Here is a 7512-nt window from a genome sequence, read left to right on the forward strand (position 1 = left end):
CCCCCCCCCCCACCTAACACCCAGGCAACCACTGATAATGCTTTCTGTCACTCTAGATTGGTTTGCATTTTCTAGAATGTTGTATATGCTGACTTGAACAATATATATATATATTTTATATATATATATTTAATCTGGTTTCTTTCCTCAACATATTATTTTGAAATTAATAGATGTCGTCATATGTATCTCAGCTCATTCTGTTTTATTTTTTTAAGATTTTATTTATTTTGACACAGACAGAGAGAAAGGGAGGGAGAGTATGAGCGAGGGGGAGGGGCAAAGGGAGAGGGAGAAGCAGACTCCGCACTGAGCTGGAAGCTAGAGGCAGGACCCTGGGATCACCACCTGAGCCGAAGGCAGACACTTAACCAACTGAGCTACCCAGGCGCCCCTCATTCTGTTTTATTGCGATGTTGGGTATTCGTGGATACTGGGCAGTTGTAGATTTTGTTTATTCATTCACCTCTTGAACTTTGGGTTGATTCTCACTTTGGTTATGACAAATAAGAGCTGCTGTGAACATTCACATACAAGTCTTTGTATGGACTTGTGCTTTCATTTCTCTTGGATGATGCCTGCAAGTGGAATGCCTGGATCATACAGTTGTTTTTTCATTCTAAGAAACTGCCAAAGTGTCTTCCAAGTGGTTGTGCTATTTACGTCCTAGCAGCAATGTACAAGGGTTCTAGTGCCTCCATATTTTTGCGATATTCTGTTGAATATGAAGAGTGTCACCTTGGCAAAATGGACTTGATGTGATTGCTATAATAACGAGAAAGCTTTTTTTTTTGGTATAGAAGTCCATTTACATGTACGTTTGAGACAAATAATAATACTGTTCTAACAAATGTTACCTGTTCTTAAAATCCAAATTCCTATTACCCTTTTAAAGAAAATCATGTCCCACTGAGATGAAATAGGACAATAAAGTTCAATACGGAAAATGAAACCATCAGGGCACCTGGCTGGCTCAGATGATAGAGTGTGCAACTCTTGATCTTGGGGATGTGGGTTCGAGCCCCATGTTGGGGAGTAGGGATTACTTAAAAAAATAAGAAAATGAAACCATTGATTTTATATTTAAATAGCTAAGGTATTTTAACACATCTTAGGAATAATTTTTGAAAACTTATATGATAAGAGGACAGATAAATTTATCATCACATTTTTTGGTTTGAAATGTAAAAATAAACAAACATTCTAAGTGTTCGATGAACACATTTCTTGGTGATCTATAAGTGATCACCAGTTCCGCTCCAGTAAAGAAATAGACTTTTCTATGTGTCAGACTCATCTGGGGCAGCAGGGCTAAGGAAATAAGTCACAGACCAAGCCATTTCATGAACATTTCTTTGCTCAAGGATTATGGTTTAGAAAATGCAGAGAAATATAATAGAATCATTTCTGTGTCTCTGGTGCCTCACTGTGGATTTTACTTTGGAACATTTGTACAAAACATAAAGCTAGCACCCTCACATCTGGCTGTCTACTGCTCAAATAACACGGGGCCTAACTGGTGAATGATGAAATGTAGCTAACACCAGTCTCCCTTCCAGAACATCCTTGGGTCCTCGGGCTTTACTGTTGATGGCTTTCTGGGTCCAGTAGCCTTGAGGCAAAATCCCTTTGGTAGGTCAGTAAGTAAAGTCTTTAAAGACTACATGTGTTAGAGCAAATAGAGCTAGGGCAGTGATCCAGGGCTCTGGGCTCTTTAAAGGCCCTAAAAGTCTTGGAAGCCATTCCACAGTGGGACAGTGTCTTACCCTGCTACTGTATTGTGTTCCAATCAGTTTCAACGGACCCTTCGGTCCAGTTCCTAGAGAACGCTGATGTGAGTGGATCATGCCCAACATGATACAGGACATCTTAAAATTACGAAAAACTGATAAAAGCTTTTCAGGGGCGCCTGGGTGGCTCAGTCATTGAGCATCTGCCTTTGGCTTATGTCATGATCCCAGGGTCCTGGGATCGAGCCCCGCATCGGGCTCTTTGCTCAGCGGGAAGCCTGCTTCTTCCTCTCCCACTCCCCCTGCTTGTGTTCCCTCTCTCACTACCTCTCTGTCAGATAAATAAATAAAATCTTTTTTTTTAAAAAAAAAAGCTTTTCAGTATTTTAAATTGTTGTGAGAAAAAAATATTTTTTAAGATTTTATTTATTTATTTGAGAGAGAGAGAATGAGGGTGAGTGGGAGGAGGAGCAGAGGGAGAGGGACAAGCAGACTCCCTGCTGAGCGTGGGCTTGAACTGATGACCCCGAGATCTTGACCCGAACCAAAATCAAGAGTTGGACACTTAACCAACGGAGCCACCCAGGTGCCCCAGAAAAAAATATTAAAAAAAAATTTTTTTTTAAGTCCTCTCTGTACCCACAACCCCGAGATCACAAGAGTCACACGCTCTGCCAACTGAGCCAGCCAGGCGCCCCTGGGAGAAGAAATAGTTTAAATGCAGGTTATAATTGTTTAAAAGTGATATTAGGTGGAAGAGATCTTTTCTACTCGACAGCAGAGGAGCATTTTCGTATTTTGTGAATTCTTTATAATCACTTTGCAATTGCACAACAGCCCACTAAATGCATATATTGACTTATTTTACACGTTTCATATTTATTTGTTTTCATGTCTTTGCAACTTGAATTAATGCCGTAGTGAAAAAATGTGTAGACCAAAGCTTTTCAGGTATTTGGAATTGTTTCTTTAGGAGCGATTCCAAGAAACGGAATTACCTTAAAGAATATTAATCTCTTAGTTTTAATATCAAATGTTACGGTACTTCCCCAAACAACTGTGCCAATTTGTACCACACTGATGGTAAGAATGTGTTGCACTGAAACCTCCCTAGGGTTAGGCATTTTATAATTTTTTCATGTACGCTAATTTAATGGAGAAAACATTATTTTGTTTTAATTGCATTTTATATTACTGGAGGTGATTTGTTCTTAATATTTGCTTGCTTTTGACTAATCTACTCATGCCATTAAACATTTATGTCTTTTGAAGTATCCATGCTTTTATTTATTGATGTATATAAGCTTCTTAGGCATTAAAAATATCAACCCATGGTCTAGCCATGAAAAATTTACCACCAATGAAAACTCAGCACGTCTGCCTTGGACACTAGTTCTAAAATAACCCTAGGCTAAAACCTCCCTAAAACTAAACCTAGGTTGAAGATAAAGTATTTTGTATATTGCAGTGTCCTATCGACCTCTTTTCAAAGTTTCGCACATTACCACTCCTAAAACGATATTCTAAGGAAGATACTTTCTGCTGCATCCATATTTTAGCTATTTGCACCCATGGCCTTTCTGTTTCCCCAACTTAGAGTACTTTTTACATTTGACATAGGATTGTTTGTGGTCAGAATCTCTATTCCCAGAAAGTTGACCCTGAGCCAGAGTTTAGTGTGAGATGTAGTGTATAGGAATGTACTCAGGATCATTCTCAGGATCTGCATCTGGGGAGGTGAAGGAGCAGGGCCTGGTGGAGGTGAAGGGTGCTGGAGACAGAGCAAAGTGCTCAGCTCATCTCCCAGGGAGCTCTGAAGCTGGGATGACCCTTCGGAGTTGCCATTGACCCTGAGAGAAGGGGACCAGGCTTTCCACTCTAACCTTGACCTGTCAATGGGTGGGGTCTACTCCAAGAAAAGGAGCATGACCTTGAGGTAGTAGGTGCTTTCTGGCTTTTGGTGACTCCTGGACAGGCCTCAGCTCAGAGATACCAGCGACCAACATTCCCGGCAGTTGGGATAATGAATGTCTCGGTCCTCAGGGTGGAATCTGGGATGATGGGTCACAACAAGGTTGAAAACACTGGCAAGACGTAGAATTCTTTGGGGGCAAGGAACTTCTCTGCCATCTCTTGTCTTCCACAGGCCTGAGAGGTTGAGTGTGGCTTTGTTAAACCTAATCTGGTCTCAGGTCTTCTTTGCATTCTGGGTCTATCTAGTACTTTACCGTAGAACTCTGGATGGAGGTCAGGTTCCTCCTGGGACTTAGGATCGCCATTTCTGAGGCTCACGGGGGGGTTCCGTGCCCATGTAGGCTTCATGTGAATTCCACATACTTATCTTATTGCCCCAAGAAGAGGCCTGCAACAAGCCCTCCAGATCTGATAGGATCCGGATAGGTTTTCCCAGGACTGCTGCGTACCAAAGTGGGCCTCACATCTTCCTTTCCCTCTGACGTCCCACATCCTCACTCATTCTGGACCTGATAGTCCTTGATCAGATCCTAAATCAATCAGTCTAGGACTTGGATGTTGAAGGAGTTGCTACCCGAGCATTGGCTTAACTGTTTCTTTTTTTTTTTTTTTTTTTTTTAAAGATTTTATTTATTTATTCGGCAGAGATAGAGACAGCCAGCGAGAAAGGGAACACAAGCAGGGGAAGTGGGAGAGGAAGAAGCAGGCTCACAGCGGAGGAGCCTGATGTGGGGCTCGATCCCATAACGCCGGGATCACGCCCTGAGCCGAAGGCAGACGCTTAACCGCTGTGCCACCCAGGCGCCCCTGGCTTAACTGTTTCTATCAGCTTTGAGGTGAGATTTCTAGGGCCCAACAGAAGGTAGTCATTTTGCAGGGTCCTTTCTGTTTGTATTTATTGCTGTCTACAACCAGGGGACAGATAGGTGTACCAGAGGCCCCTAGGAATAAAAGATGGTTCTTCTGAGAGCCTTGCTATATCTGTGGTAAGACTCAGGGAATACCTGTTGAGGAATCGTATTCATGGTTCAAAAGAATGCCAAGTGCCACTCAGCGGAGGTAAGGGGGAGTCATGGGAAATGTTAGGGCAAGTGTTGAAGATGGGAACCACCTACAGAGCGTCTTAACAGACCTTTCTCCCTGAGAGGGCTCAACCCTACTCCTCTTCTCTTCCAGATTTCCATGTACTCACACCAAGAGTAGTGAGAAGCATACTGCTCTGCTCCTGGAGTCAGAGGAACTTGACTGAACTTTCTCCATGTGCAACTATACAGAAACCTAGTAACTTCCCTGAACCTCAGCGTTCTCTTCTGTAAAAGTGGGAGCAGGATCCTAGCCTGGTTCTTGTGGTTGTTCTAATGACATTAATGTATTGATACCTAAACTCTTTTTTTTTTTTTAAGATTTTATTTATTTATTCGACAGAGATAGAGACAGCCAGTGAGAGAGGGAACACAAGCAGGGGGAGTGGGAGAGGAAGAAGCAGGCTCATAGCGGAGGAGCCCGATGCGGGGCTTGATCCCACAACGCTGGGATCACACCCTGAGCCGAAGGCAGACGCTTAACCACTGTGCCACCCAGGCGCCCCTAATACCTAAACTCTTGAGCACTATTGAGGCACAAGGTATTCTGCTTGAGTCAGTTTTTCAGATAACAGACCCATCTAGTAAGTGGCATAATGTTACCTGTTTTGAGTGGAAATAATTTAGAAACTACATTATAGGGGCACCTGGGTGGCTCAGTCGGTGAAGCGTCTGCCTTCAGCTCAGGTCATGATCCTAGGGTCCTGGGATCGAGCCCCGCTTAGGGCTTCTTGCTCAGCGGGGAGCCTGCTCCTCCCTCTGCCTGCCGCTCCTCCCCCTTCTTGTGCGCACGGGCTCTCTCTCTCTCTCTCTGACAAATAAATAAATAAATAAAATCTTTTTAAAAAAAACTACATTATATATTATATACGTTATACATTATAAATTTTTTTAGAAACTACGCTATACATAATACTTGGAAGTTTTTGAAAATAGTTCACAATAAACAATCTTTGTGATGACTTAGGCCACCATTATGAATATCAGCCATTGTACTTTGATATCATGTGCGCCACATCAGCTGTGTTTTTTCTCAATTTTAACTTTCTGTTGAAATACTCTGTACACCCAGAAAATTGCACAAACTGAACACAACCGGGTAGTTAGCAGCCAAATAAAGACACAGAACATTACCACACCCCAGAAGCCTGACTCATGCTCCCTTGTAGTCATTTTGTGCACCCCTCCCAAAAGAAACCATCCTCCTGACTTCGAGGAGTACACATTAGTTTTGCCTTAAGTGTTACTACCTTGTAATTATGTTTATTTAATAGGGAGAATTTATCATTTCTTCTTAGGCTCTCACAACTTTCATGTAATTCAGTATACTTCGATTCCGCTTTGTGGTTGGTTGGTTGTTTTTCATCAGTTCATTTATTCAAGCTACATGTTTTAATACCTGCTATATGCCAGGCACTGTTCTAAGCTGAGGACAAGACATACATAGTCCTTGCCCTCATGGAATTCACGTGGAGAAGTCAGACTACAAAAGGAAACACATAAAAGTACTACAGATTGTGCCAAGTGTTATGATGGGAATCATTAAGGTGCTGAGATAGGGAGTAGGAGTGGGACACTTTTAAAATTCATTTTTCGTCTTTATTTTTATTTTTTAAAAAGACTTTATTTATTTATTCAGACAGAGCATGTGCACATGAGCAGTGGGGAGGAGCAGTGGAAGATGGAGAAGCAGAGTCCCTGCTGAGCAGGGAGCCCGATGGGGGGCTCCATCCCAGGACCCTGAGAACATGACCTGAGCAGAAGGCAGCTGCTTAACCAGCTGAGCCACCTAGGTGCCCCAACATTTTTATTTTTTAAAGACTTATTTATTTAAGTAATCTCTACACCCCAGGTGGGGCTCAAATGAATCACCCCGAGATTGAGAGTTGCATACTTCTCCGACTGAGTCAGCCAGGCACCCCTAAATTAAAAAAAAAAACAGTTTAAGTACTCTCTACACCCCACATGGGGCTCAAACTCCCAACCCGATATCAAGAGTCTCATGCTCTACCAACTGAGCCAGCCAGGCACCCCTAGGGAGTAAAGTGAGGCACTTTTCATGGAATTGCCTAGATGTGTGTTTTTCAAGAGTGAGATTGAAGTAGAGGAAAAGGCAGCCATGCAGAAAGCCAGGGGAAACATGCCCTGTGCAGAGGAACAGGAAGCTCAAAGGCCCAGAGTTGATAATAGAGTTTAGCATAGTCTAGGAACTTAGATGGGGCCCATGTGGAGGAGGCGTTCTGAACAAGGGAAATATAGTAAGGATGAATTTGGAAAGGTGAGCAGGAGAACCTTCATGAAGAGTCTTTCAGGGCATGGTGAGGAGTTTGGATTTTATTTTCTGAGCAGTTGGAAGCAATTGGAGGATTGTACATAGGGACATATAATGATGTGATCTATGTTCTAGCCCCTGTGTGGAGAATGGGTGGAAAGAGAAAGGAATGGAAATGAAGAGAAGACAAGTTAGGGGGTGTTAAAGACTATGCAACAGGAACAGAGTTGCTCATTGCTAAGCCCCATGTCACCAAACTGAGACTTAGAGTTTTGGCTGTCCCCAGGAGGGAATCCTAAACCAGTCAATCAGGAATCGCCTGACCAACGTGAGTTAAGTAATCGGCTTGATAAAGCCCTACCATCCCCTGTAAGGAAAGCAGTCTTGCAGTAATGAATCGGACTTCTGCCTTAGTATAACTTCCTTATTCCTGCTCCCTTCTGCTTATAAAATC

Source organism: Ursus maritimus, assembly GCF_017311325.1.
Source record: "Ursus maritimus isolate PB19 chromosome X unlocalized genomic scaffold, ASM1731132v1 scaffold_X1, whole genome shotgun sequence".
NCBI classification, from domain to species: Eukaryota; Metazoa; Chordata; class Mammalia; order Carnivora; family Ursidae; genus Ursus; species Ursus maritimus.